This window comes from Aedes albopictus, chromosome 1 (assembly GCF_035046485.1).
Source record: "Aedes albopictus strain Foshan chromosome 1, AalbF5, whole genome shotgun sequence".
NCBI classification, from domain to species: Eukaryota; Metazoa; Arthropoda; class Insecta; order Diptera; family Culicidae; genus Aedes; species Aedes albopictus.
The window spans coordinates 186,797,532-186,809,913 of record NC_085136.1 but is presented as its reverse complement, the minus strand read 5'-3'; the positions used below and the strand labels follow the sequence as shown (position 1 = coordinate 186,809,913).

General features: G+C 38.7%; 1 protein-coding gene across 4 annotated transcripts in view; it reads right to left on the bottom strand.

Moving 5' to 3' along the window:
• The window catches only part of LOC109419486 (uncharacterized), a 361,628-nt gene extending 353,816 nt beyond the window's left edge, over positions 1-7,812 (bottom strand). Inside the window, exon 1 of one of the 4 annotated variants that reach the window (XR_009996329.1) lies at positions 6,597-7,731. The gene's annotated coding sequence lies outside the window, so the exon portion shown is untranslated. Of the gene's footprint in view, positions 1-6,596 lie in introns of all 4 variants that reach the window. The other 3 variants (XM_062846010.1, XM_062846012.1, XM_062846011.1) reach the window with 3 other exon arrangements.
• Between the last annotated feature and the right edge of the window lie 4,570 nt (positions 7,813-12,382).

The window sequence follows — 12,382 nt, the reverse complement described above, 5'->3', positions numbered from 1 at the left end:
ACACGACTTTTTTTTACGCGATTTTATTTTGCACGACTTTTTTTACGCGATTTTCTCGAAGTTACGCGACTTTTTTTTACGCGATTTTGATAAATTGCGGAGAGCAAATCGCGTAAAAAAAATTTCCTTTGGATTTTTTTTGCGCGATTTCTCGAAGTTACGCGAACTTTTTTTACACGATCTTTTTTTGCGCTTTTTCATCGCGTAAAAACAGAATTTAGTGTACTGTGAATATGTAATGTAATTGATGCTAACTAAACTCCCACTACTAAAATTGTAGGATTTTACCATTCTAAGCGGGAAGCCAAAAACATCTTAAAGGCGAAACTCGAAAAAAATCAGATAAAATCTGAGTAGCCAAGAAGTTTGGGTATGTTTTTCACCAAAATAATTTATTACTTATTATCCTTCCCTTCCCTTTCATGACCAACCATCTTAACACAAAATAAAACCCTGAAATCGACAAGTCAACCTAAATAAAACCCTGAAATTACATTTCCCTACTTCTTCCTTCAACGCTACAGCAAGCAAACACATCTTTGATCCTCGAAAAACGCAGTGATACGATACTTTGCAAATCTCCTGAGCACCTCATCACACATTACCAGTCGCTCCGAAGCGGAAATATTGTCGCTCACTACTAGATGACCGTTATCCAGCAGGGTCCGATTGAAAGCCAATAAATTAAGTAGCATTGCATGGAAAAACAATGACAAACAAAGCACGCCGTATGAAATGTGAAATAAAGAACAAAAAATCAAGCAGTCAGAGCTTCGTGTTCCATTGTGTGTTTCAAGAAAAAGGAGCCGGCCCATGTTGATGGGTATGATATCTCGGGTGTCAGGTGTGTGTCGCTCTCACCGTGCGTGTTTGGGAATATTTTCATACTGTCATCTACAACTGATGCCAAACGGTGTCAGTTGGCCAGAAAAGAATTAGAAGACGTCCCATCGTCATCAGATTTAGTTGCTATGAAGTAGTTCGGTAATGTTTCAGTGGACGGCGTTTGTCCTTTGAAGTGAGGCTCAGAGTGAGTGTCGTAAGGTGTTAACCATCCTGAAACTGCACAACTCTGGTTCAGACTGTGTTCTTAAAACTGTGGTAGGTACTTGATACTCTATATTTAGGGAAGTTAAGAAAATTTCCTTTACGAAAAGTTCCTGGACTCACCGGAAATCGAACCCTCAGTATGATCATGCTATATACTTACGCCTTCACAGCTGTGGCTATGGGTCGTTTCAAGAGTTGTAGGGTAGCATACCACTTGGGTAGCGGCCGGTATTTTGGGCACTCTTCGCTATAACTCAGTCAATTCCAAACCAATTGACATGAAATTTTGTGCATGGCTAGATACTATACGTATCTCATCGCGCTCCAAAAATTGTGACAATTAGTTCAGAATTGACTGAGTTATAGCAGAAAAGTGCCCAAAATAGGACCCCTGCCGAGATGGTTCCACTTCCCTATATGTCGTACAAGTAGGAGGAAATGAATGACCGAATTAAATCCAGTACCTTCTGCTCCAGTAGCTTCTGCTTACAAATCAGAAAAGGGTAGAAACTAGAACAACCAGCCCATGACACGGAAATCGAAGAAATCCCTTGTTATTAAAATCGAAAAAAACTGATTTGGGGACACGATGAACAATATTTAGAAGGTGATATCTTCCGGAAAACTGACAGTTTTTTGATGACGTAATTCAAATCGTTCAGAGGCGATCTAGTACTTCACATCAATTTCATCATGTGAAAAACGATTAGAATGACGTCACATGTTTACATCCAAAATATATGTTTACACAGGTTACTAGCCTGCCTTGTGATTATTATGCCGTGATTCGGGGAATTTTGTAGTGTAACCCAAAACAAGCTATGTAAAGACAATATTGTGGAAAATTTCTTACTGCCATCCTTCTGGAACCTTACCAAAATCGGAAATTGAATCTATAAAGAAATAGCCATAATATTAAAACAAGAACAAATGCAACCATTACTTAGAAAGTTCACGAACAACTGTTTGAGGCTAACCAATAACTTGATCTCACAAAATTGTGATAATTGCTAATTTACGATCAAGTCAAGCACAAAATCGACCCACAATTCACAAGATTGGCTCATCCCCATATACCTCCTAGTGGTGGTTCTCACTATCGGTTAAGATACAGACCGTGTGGGTGGCTTGATTAGCTGTTTTAAACTAGCACACCGGTTTCATCTGCTGCGCTGCGCTGTGCTGCTGCATGGCATGGAGCCGCCATGTACGGTTAACTTCGAACAAGCCTCAACTCCGTAGTGCTGTGTTTGATCAACGACTCATGTGTAAACATCATTCATATCACCAGCCATTGACCTTGACCCTTAATTCAATTTTATTCCCTCCTCACCAGCCATAGCCATCCAGCCAGCCAGTCAGCCTGTCAGCCTGCCTGTGCCCGCCAGCGGGCGACCGTTAGGTACGATCGGACGGATGAGGCCATCAGGCAGCAGGAAGAAAAAGACTTCTACAGTATCATAGAACACGAAATTCGGCACCGACCGCAATGGGGATGGAATTACGTATCAGAAGACTTCAATGCCCGTCGAGAGACGAGCTCCGGTTCTGTTGTGTGCTTTCGATTTATTTTTCTTTTATGTCGGTTTTTGGTCTGGCGGGCTATCACTCAAACCTGGGTCGTGTGTTATGTGCGGTGGTATCGTGGTATGATAGAATAGGTACAAATTGCTTTGCAAATGTTTTTGAATGATGAAAGTGCTACATGGTGAACAATTATGCCCTTGAAACATCAAAGATGGATATCATGTTGTATGAATATGAATCGCTGACATTTAGAACTTGATTCACATTCAACTGACAGACAAAAAATCCGTTCCAACCGAAATTCATTATAGCGAAGAAATCTTGACAGATTTCCTAAAGTTGGCTGCTATGTTTAGGAATCTAAGAACCCCTCCCCCAAGTCTCTTTGGAATCGCAATCAGGCCGATAGTATTCAAAAATGGTCAAAAGACTGCTTACCTACTTTATTTGTGATGCAAGATTTGATGAAAATCTAAGCTAATGACACATTCCACGCGTTACGTTTTGCGCGAGAATCAAACTTTTGCTTCCAAAAATGGTTATGTTGTAAAATACATGCTAACCAGCATATCAAACGGTCAGATTTGAATTCAAGTGATGCTTTCTAATTGGACCTTTTTACTTCGAAAGAAATCAAGAAACACAGCGTAACGGGACATCCTCGCAAAAAAAAATGACAAGTTTTGACTGAACGCCAAGAAATTTGCTACTTTCTTGTAACAGTTATCCAACTTTCGAGTACTATTAGAAGAACATAAGTAATTATCTTCATTATGGTGCAAAAATAATCACAATCAACATCAGGAGCCCATAAATATCGTTCGGTGAAGTTCAAAAGCCGCTATGTAGGAGTGCGTGGAATGTGTCTAATATTCCAGTTGAAAATAAGTGTTTCTGTAATAACATAAAATAACAATGTGCGATGTAGTTAAGGACAAAAAGACGTTTGTCAAACGCCATTTAGTTGAAAAATGCCATTCAACCGAACGCCGTTTGGCCAAATGCCATAAGAGAGAAAAAAAGAAAAATAAACTGAAGTAATCATGTCAACAGTTGCTTGCTAGTCCACAATTGGCTCTTTAGCGATTTTGAGATAATGCCACAATTTTAGCCTCAATTGGTGCCCAGGAACCTCAATTTGAAGTTTGTATGGGAGCGATTTGTTTAGTCCTATGTTGAGTCCGTACGTCAAAGCTAATGTCACTCAGCCAAAGTTCTAAAAAATTGTATGAAACTAAAAAAATAGATTTTTTTTTTCAACGAAAAAATACGCTTTTCTACTAGAATAGATTATTTTAGGACCCTGAACGAAGTGCCAAAAATATCCATACTCTTTTTAGTTATTGACACAGAATAACCTAAAAAACGAAGGAAACCTTCCTTATTTTGTTTCGTCGAATAAAATTTCATGTTTTTTCTTGGCCCCATTCAATTTTTCAGAACTTTATACCCATTGAGAGACCATTTAGCCATGAAATACGATCTTCAAATTTTGACACGATCGTTTTTTAGAACGATTATTTTCTAAAGGTACCATTAGACATGACAAATATATGGACAAACAAGCTCAACAAATGAACAACACAACGTAAATCATAGCAACCTTGAATAAATGCCGTACTTCAATGGTAACAATTTGGCATAATGACAAACAGTCTAATGGCCTTACCGTAGAACTTCAAATATTTCCAATTTCAGCTAAAAAATGGACGGCCCAGCTGTTAAAAAGGTGATAATAGAAAATATCCTCGGAATAGACTTTAGATATCATAATAAAGATCTAAAAATCTGAAAAAAATCATAGTGGCTCAGAAAAACGTGCTTTATTGTATAAAATTAAAAAAATCAATGAAAATATAAGCAGTTTCAAATCCTTTAAATTACTTTGAGATCAATCAATGAAAATAACAACCTATGATGGAAAAAGGGAAAATCTTTGTTGAAAATCCTAGCAATCACTATCAATTAGCGTATTTAATGCTAACGTAAGAACAAACACGACATTCACGTGACGCGAGACAAGATGTGGAAAAATCAATCCAGTTTTTTATGCTAGTCTGCCATAAACTTTGAATCATCATGCCGAAATTATAATAATTATTATGGTTGAGTCAAAGTAAGCGAAAGTGAAAATTTTGCGTGTGAAGAAAGTCAATGAATTCCCGGATAGCTCCTGAAGGAATTCCCATGAAAGTGTTGCATGAGTTTTCAAGTAGTTTCTTTAGAAATTTTCGGGAAAATCCTGGAGGATAATTTTGGTGATAAGCTGAAAAAAATCTCAGGCAACTAACTACTGGAGAAATTTCCGAGGATCTCCTGAAATAAATTTAGTAAAAATCTTGGAGGGGATTTCCAAGGAATTCATAGATAAAATACAGTGGAACTGTTGAAGGAGTTCCTGAAGAATGCTGGAGGAATTCGTGAAGGGATTCCTGGGGGTATTCCCGGAGAACTGCTGGAAATACTCCTAGTTATACCCTGTAGGAATTTCAGGACAACTGCTGGATAAATTCCCGAAGTACTCCTGGATGAATGTTCAGGGAACTGTCGAGAGGATTTCCCAGAAAACTTCTGGTGCTATGGAATTATCGAAGCAATTCCCAAAGCAGTTGTCTAAGATATAAATTCCGCTAAAAGTTTACATTACCCTTTTTATGATTGGTTTCTTCAGCAGTGTTGAGATAATTCCATATTAGAAATCTGCTCGTTTGTATAGGAGCGATTAACTGAGTCAGCCCGAGTCGGATTTTGTACTGGACAGAGCGTTAAGCAGTTTTCCAGCTCTCAAAAGATAATTTCAAAAAATCAATTCAAAAACCATTTTTTTTTTTTAAATGTGTAAACACAATTCGGAATCACATTATTAAAAATACACGTGGAAGATTGAAAGATAAAAGGCTGTTTTGCGGGAAGTGCTGGATATCGCTGACTCATTCAGCAGGAACTTACAGGTATTTGCTTTGAACAGACACACAGATGCAGTTATTGTTTATTGAATTTAAAGTTTACATCACAAGTTTACGAAAATAATTAGATCCGTATTATTCTATTTCGTTATTCGGGTGACCAATTTTCAAAACTGAAAAAATATCTTAAAATCGTCACTTTTGAACCGGTTGATCGATTTCGAGTTTATTTATATTTTTGGTTTAAAATATATTGAATTGTAGATTTCAGGAAAAATAAGGTGAAAGGGCCATATTGCGTTCAGGTTCAAAAATATGTAAACTAATTCAGCTGTTTTGTATTTTTATGGAATTTTTATATTCAAATAAAACTAGCAACGAATTCTTGGAAAACAAACTTAGGATATTACTGTGAATTTCCTGTATGTACCATAAAAGATGAATGGTGAATTATTGGTGGACTTCTGGTACGAAGGTTTCCACATTCTTTACATAGAAAGAATAAGTAGAAAACTGACAGACCCCCAAAGAAATGTCTGCATGATTTCTTTAGCAAAATTTTGAAAACTTCTTAAATTGCAGCTAATATTTCTTCGGAATTTGGTAAACTGACATGACAAATAGTAAATATTTGGCCATTTGCTCAACACAAAGCGACCGGGAATTGATGTGGACTTTCTTTGGTTAGCATTTGTTTATGTGCTCCAAATGAAAATCTATTCGAATTTAACATGAATTAGCTGCATCACAAAAATTCCATTAGTTATAACACGCACATCCCAACTTAGTTTGTCCATTGACAATGCGCCAAAGCAATGTCCGCGAAAAGAACAGATGAGATAGTTTTAGATTTCATAAAATGAACAAAATTTGTGCAGAACAAAAAAATAATAATTATACACTTTGAAAATTGCATTAGCTCTAAGTAAATCCCAAGTAATAATAATAATTGAAAATGGAAGTTCAATGCACAACTGTATCTGTTAAAACCATGTGTGGAATCAATTATTCACTTTCGGTCTAGACTTGTCAAAAACTTAAGCGCGCAACACTCGTAGCTGCCAAACCGTAATCAGCATGAGAACTTCCCACAAAAGCAGAGATAGCACTTACCTTTTTTTCTCTAGGATTTGTGCGATTTGCAAGCAGCGAAGCAATCACACGCCAGTGGACCGGTACAACTCCTGTCAGTTGATACGGAAATTATCAGCTTCTCGCGATCTCACGCCTCACCGTGTTCGCCCAGGTTCACACACAATCGGTCAATTCTTCTCTCGGTTATTCTAGGACGTTGAATCCGGCCAAGCAGCTTTAGAACGGCAACTCCGACAACATTCAAGATTTATCAAGACAAATTACATAAATACCACACATGAACTGTATCTTCTGCAAAACGTACACTTTTGCGCACACTTTAAGTTTATTATCTTACAAAAAAAGCGAAAAGCAATCACTCACATAGCATTAACCCACGAAGAAAAAAAAACAATCACTACACACATGAACGGATTCAGGTGGATTCTGGAGATACCTTTGTGGCGAGAGCCAATACCGTACAACTGTTGCTGTAGCTCTTAAGAAGTTTCAACTGGATCGATTTTTTTTTTGCACGGAGTAATGGAAATTTCGGCAAACTTCCAACTCTTGGTTTTTTATTGGTTTCTATAACTTCATGTGTGCTTTCTGACGATCGCGCTTCAACTGCAATTATTTTCTCCTTTCGTGTAATTCTAACGATTCGGATAGAACACCAAAAAGCAGCCAACAATGAATTGCCTACACTCAAACCGACGCTCGTTTGAACAATTTAGCAATCATTTAAACTTTTCCTCACACATCAATTGACTATTTAGGAAAGTTTAGCCGTAATCGGGTACCGTTTCACTGAATGATGGTTCCGAGGTGGGATAGCAACGAAATCGTTCTGACACAAACTCCGAGGAGGGATCCCTGGACAAAACACGACCACTCTACTCGATAGACGGAAGCGAAATGATTCCTCCGCATCTATTCCGTACGCAATATAACTTTCGTGCAAATGAAATAGTGGAGTACGCCGGGCGCGCGATCGGACCAGCCAGAGCACTTCCTTCAGAGCTATTCCCCGATCGATGCGGTTGACTCTCCGGTGTTGCCTTACTGCTGTTACTGGTTTGCTGCTGCTGCCGGCGTTGCTGTCTCTTTGCGAAAGACGATCGAGCCACCAGCAGCATGCTCGATGCGATGTCGGCGGTTTTCTAGGTTCGCGTTCGCGCTTATTCCGCGCCGGGTACGAAAGCAGACGAAAATTGTGGAAGATCGTCCCCCTGGATTTGCCTTCGTGAGGTTTGGTCGATGTCTTATGCTTACTTGACTGCCTTTGAGCAGTGTGAAATGGCAGTCAAGTAAGGGACAGGGAATGAAAAAAAAGTTTTTTGAGAAGCACTGATTTTTTGAAGATGTACATTTAACTGTATCAAAGTAATTGGACTTTTGAAAATTTTTTGAAACTTCCACATAAAATTCTCACCTTCCGTCAGAATTAATTTGCTTTGACTGTTAAGGACAAACGTCTTGAAATCCCACTTCAACATTGCATCAGAACTTCAGACGCATAAGGGGCTGTCCATAAACCACGTGGTCATGAGGGGGGTTTGGCCAATGACCATGTTGTATGGACAAATAAAAATTTTTGTATGGACTAATGACCACGCGGGGGGGGGGGAGGGGGGCTTGAAAAGTCCCAAAAAAATGACCACGTGGTTTATGGACAGCCCCTAAATCTCAAGAAGCCAGCTTCAAACAACAGTGCATTTTATTATTCTATACTTGCTCACTTGTAATAAGCTTTAAATAAAAAGCTGGTTACGCTGGTTTTGTATACGAAGAGATTTGTACGCTCGAAATCGTGAGTAGGTACCAAAGTCGGCCATTGTGGTGGCCATTTTGGGATTCTAACAAGTCTGTCCGTAAACCAATCCGATCATTTTTTTGCCTTTCTCGTACACTAAGTGTACTGGAAAGGCTATATGTTCACTCCAAAAATGACTTTTTGATAGAAGGCCCGGAGGGTTGAGTCACATATACAGGGTGTCTACTACCTGGAAAAACCTGGAAAACCTGGAATTATCAGGGAATTTTACTCAACCTGGAAAATCCTGGAATTCTCAGGGAATTCTGATGACAATCAGGGAAATTCTGTGTTTATCATTTTAATACAAATTTTCATTTAAAAATGCCTCAAAGCGAATAAAAATTTCGGCTGCGCCGCTACTACCTACCCACTCGTTAAATATTATTTATCAGATATGAACAGATATGACGTTTGAACTAACTAGTACTTTTTGCACAGCAATCTCCCATTTTATGTTTTACCTATTTCGGAAAATTGAGTCGACATGCTTTTATTGTTAGGATTTTGAATTTTCAAGTCTTTCAATCTATTGCAGCGTTAAATATTGAATTAGTGACTTAAACTGCAGAATATATTGAAGTTTGCCTAACAAATTCCCAGAAACCATTTTTTAGTGCAATTTTGTTCAAAAATGGTTTCTGCAAAAACGAAAAACATTTTCTATCGCGTAAAAAAATCAGAAGATACCCTGATCCATACTCTACATGTGCACGAAAACCGATTTTGAAAATATTGCTTCGTTATTTCATAAAAAATCAAAAACCAAAAAATGAGGAAATGCTTCCAGTTTCGCCTTAAGCTATGCATGAAGGGTTTCTTGGAGGATTTTTTTTAAAGCGTTAGCTGTATTTTTTTAAATTTCCGACAATATTTGAGAAAGTTTGCTTAGGAACTACTCGGAAGATTTTCTGCTGGAACAGCCAAGCTTAAGTTTTATAAAAATATAGTGTAATTTCTAGTTGTTTTCCTTGCTAAATTCCTTCAGAAATTCATGAACAAATTTTTCATTAAATTATGCACAAAAATCTCCTACAGTTTCGCCAGGATAGTTTTAGAAATTCCATCTGAAAATCATCTCGTGCTTCCGTCCAAATGCTGGTGGAATGCTCTCATTCACATTTAAATTCATAAATTGATCTCGGTAAACGGTTTACCGAGAATCCAACAGCTGATATCTCGGTAAAATATTTACTGATGCTCGGTAAACATTTTACCGAGATTTCGGCAAACCATTACCAAGTCTCGGTGAACTTTACCGAGATCTCGGCAAAGTTTTAACGACATCTCGGTAAAGCTTTTACCGAGATTCAGTAAAAATTATTACTAGATTCTCGGCTGTTGGATTCTCGGCAATCCGTTTGCTGAAGTCGGTGATTTAATTTAAGTGTGTTGAATGCCATTATATTTAGCTGGAAATATAAAAGTCTCAAAAAGTTGCGTTTCCACGAATTTCTAGAAATCTGAAAACAGTTTAAGTGTAGTCGATTTGTTAAAGATTCTTGAACCTGGAATTATTTTCAAAAACCTGGAAAAATCCTGGAAATTTCAGGGAATTTCATTTTCATAATTGAGTAGACACCCTGATATACCAATCAACTCAGCTCGACGAATTGAGGTGATGTCTGTGTGTGTGTATGTATGTGTGTGTGTATGTATGTGTGTGTGTATGTATGTGTGTGTGTATGTGTGTGTACAAAAAAAAACTCACATCACTTTTTGGCAGTAAACCTCAACCGATGTTGATGACCAATGGTTCATTCGACGCGGAATCTGGTCCCATTGTTTCCTATTGAAAATGGTTCGGATCGGTCCAGCATTTCCGGAGTTATGGCCATGTAGGTGTTCCGGATCGGTACCCCAGGAAGGGGCCAGATATGAAAACGCTACAAACCCATTCATGCGACACATCAAACCACGGCACTTTCGAAAACATGATGAACGGTAAACAGGAAAATAGTCTCGGACCATATCTGAACCGGTAGTGTTCCGGAACCGGTTCCGGGTGACCCGCCGGAAGTGGCCAAATATGAAAGTGAACCAAACCCTTCATGCGACACATCAAACAGCGGATTTTTTGATAACCTGATAAACAGTAGGCAGGAAAACATTCTCAGACCATATCTGAACCGGTAGTATTCCGGAACCGGTTCTGGGTGTTCCGCCGGAAGTGGCTAAATATGAAAGTGAACCAAACCCATGCATGCGATACATCAAACAGCGGCTTTTTCGATAGCCTGATGAACAGTAGGCAGGAAAATATTCTCGGGCCATATCTGAACCGGTAGTGTTCCGGAACCGGTTCCGGGTGATCCGCCGGAAGTGGCCAAATATGAATGTGAACCAAAGCCATACATGCGACACATCAAACAGCGGGTTTTTCGATAACCTGATAAACAGTAGGCAGGAAAATATTCTCAGACCATATCTGAACCGGTAGTATTCCGGAACCGGTTCTGGGTGTTCCGCCGGAAGTGGCTAAATATGAAAGTGAACCAAACCCATGCATGCGATACATCAAACAGCGGCTTTTTCGATAGCCCGATGAACAGTAGGCAGGAAATTATTCTCGAACCATATCTGAACCGGTAGTGTGCCAGAACCGGTTCTGGATGTTCCGCCGGAAGTGGCATAATATGAAAGTGATCAAAACCCATGCATGCGATACAACAAACAGCGGCTTTTTCGATAGCCTGATGAACAGTGGGCAGGGAAACATTCTCAGACCATATCGGAACCGGTAGTGTTACTGAACCGGTTCCAGATGTCACGCCGGAAATAGCCAAGTATAAAAGTTTACCAACCCCTTACATGCGACGCATCAAATCGCAAGCTCTTCAGGCAACCTGATAAACGGTTAATAAAAGAGAATAGTTTCAGATCATATTTGGATCAACCGATAGAGTTCCGGAACCGGTTCCGGGTGTCCCGTTGGAAGTGGTCAAATGTAGTAGATATCAAAACCCATGCCTGTGGCACATTAAACAGCGGCTTTTTAAATAACGTGATGAACGATTAGTCAGAAAATAGGCTCAGACCAGAACAAAGATCTTTATAAAGGCTACCGATAGTGTTCCAGGACCGATCTAGGGCGTCCAGCCGGAAGTGGCCAAATGCCAAAAAGAACCAAACCTATGCATGCGACACATCGAACCGCGGTCTTTTTTTAAACCATGAGGAACGATTAGCAAGAAAATAGGCTCAGACCACATTAGAGGCTACCGATAGTGATGCAAAACCAGCATTGGGTGCATCCTAGGGTACTTCGCAGGAACTTCAAAAATGAACAAAGTCAATGCAAGCGATAAACATGTGTAAGAAAACAAAATCTTGACTGAACTAAGGCCACATACATACAGACGTCTTACTCTACTCACTCTCCATCGTCCTTGTTTTCAACGGTTGAAACAAATATTAATCGTTGTTGCTCGTTTGACGTCTACTCACTACCCACATCAAGCCGCAGTGAAACGCAACCTGATTAGCATTCGGCGATTATTTTTTCGTAACGATGAATATAATAGCAATATGTTATAAATGATATGTCTGTTTATCTGTACTAAAGCAATCTCATCAAATCACTAGGATAGGTCAACGTTATATGAGAAAATTATCGCATCATCCCCGGAGGAAGTTTTTTCAATCCTCTTTTCCGTTTAAAACTACTGGGAATTTTCTTATGGGATTTAGTATGGGTAATTTCACTTGCTTGCATTTTTTGTCAAATTTTACATGAACTTTGTATCCTATGACAATAAAATATAGCCTAAAGTGTGAAGAAAAAACTATGTCGAAGACCGTAAAGCAGGGCTGTCCAACATACGGCCCACGGAATCGATGAATGAAACTTGGCCCAAGGATTGAAATATTTGAAGATATTTCATATTTAAATAAAATTTAATATTAAAATTAAACTCGAAATAGGTAGAGTGTTTTGTTAAAAATTTTCAAAGATTAAAAAATTTAAATACATAAATTTAAAAAATTTAAACTTGAAAGGTACAGCCAA